We start from the raw sequence: 1,748 nt of genomic DNA, 5'->3' as shown, positions 1-1,748 counted from the left end.
AGTCATGGAAAACACCTGGAAATTGATTTAAATGATCAAATATCCTGGGAATAATCAAATGTTGTCCTGGAAAACTTCCTGTCCTACTGGTAAATTATATGACCTGTTTGTGAGCGAGTGCTGTTCTGTATCGTCAAGAAAAACCCTAGAAAATGTCCTTGAAAGGTCCTGGAAAAATGATTTCTAAAAAAGAGTGGGAACCCTGATATAACCACCTGACCACGCATAAAGACAACCGATCTATCTCCATTACAACCAAGCAAACTCCATCCACTGATGAGGACTACAAGACATGGTTGAAAGATCTGGAAGAAGCTAAGATTCTTCGACTGTTGACCAACAAAGACCATGGCAATGAGGATGTAGATGAAAGATGAGGGATGAAGGGGTATGGGGTTCGTGGAGGAGAAGATGGGAGGGAACCATGTGGGAGTTGAGCTGTCTCTTCTCTGGATGTTAGAGCCCCAGTGGTTCCTGTATTTGAATCGGAGAGAGAGAGAGAAGGGGAGAAAAAAAAGAAACAGAAAGGGTTTGGGTGTGGAGGGATGTGAGAACTGAGTCAAACAGGGAGGGAACGGTTAAGGTGTGCTTAAGTTCTTTTTGTACGGACTTTCGACTCGTCTTCGTCTGAACTCAGGTGTCATGTGACCTAAAGCCCGGGTTATATTTCCTATATCTGTGTGGCTCCGACGGTCTCTCATCGACCCACGTCCAAGTACAGCCCCAAAACTTCTAATTGCGCAAACTACTCTGAAGTTCCTGAACCATATCAAGGTGAGAGCTCATGTTTGTAATAAAACTGCTTTTTTCAGTTGCTGTGAGGCCGAGCTTCAGTAACGTAACCTTGTCCAAAGTGAGCTTTAAGGAACCTTCAGAATCTACTAGATCCTTCCTCCCAGCAGAGTGAGAGTGCATCGACTGTAGGGGTTCTCGTGACTACGTACTGTCTCTCGTCTGGTCTTACCTATTTCGTCATGGTTAGGAGGGGCCGGAGTATTTGGATGAACCAAATGTTCAGATCCAAGCAGACACATATGAGCTAATTTTGATTTTGTTAGAGATATCACCTGTATGAACAACAACAGCATCAGCTTAGTTTGACCCAGCAGCACCAACACACTGAAAGTATGTTCCTTATTCTCAGAACTGTCCCCCTTTTCATCCTGAACTTTACTGTGAACACATTTGTGGCCTCTTTAGGGTCGTCACAAGTGTGCAGCTGCTCTGGGTCCCTGAGCAATGTCCAAGGTCCAATGTGAAGGATTTAGTGGCATCTAGTAGTGTAGTTACAGATCGCAACTCCCTCGCTTCATCTTCACCTTTTTGCCCCAGATCCCCGCAGTGTGTTAATGCAGCCCTGTTCATTTAAAGGACCAGTGTGTAGGATTCAGGGGCATCTAGCGGTGAAGTTGCAGACCACATCCATTTGAATACAGCTCAGCCTTACATACTTATGAATATTATATTCTATTTATTTACCCTCAATAGATGTTAATGTTACGCACTGGTCCTTAAATAATTAAGTGTCACTGAGATTTCAAATCATTTATCTGGATGGTGAAATATATTAAGACTTTTATTTTGACAGTTTTATCGTACCCACTTTCTGCGTTTATTGTGATACTCTTCAAAACCACCGTTTCATTATCTCAACTCTTCTTCAGAAGCAGCAGAAGTAAACAGTAGTCAGAGGACTTCATCACAGAATCCCTGCTGGAATTCACTGACCATCACACACTGATGATATA

The sequence above is a fragment of the Morone saxatilis genome, unplaced genomic scaffold, assembly GCF_004916995.1.
Source record: "Morone saxatilis isolate NCDOM2014 unplaced genomic scaffold, NCSU_SB_2.0 Contig19, whole genome shotgun sequence".
Taxonomy (NCBI): Eukaryota; Metazoa; Chordata; class Actinopteri; family Moronidae; genus Morone; species Morone saxatilis.
The sequence above is the reverse complement of the archived record's forward strand: the minus strand, read 5'-3'. Positions refer to the sequence as shown.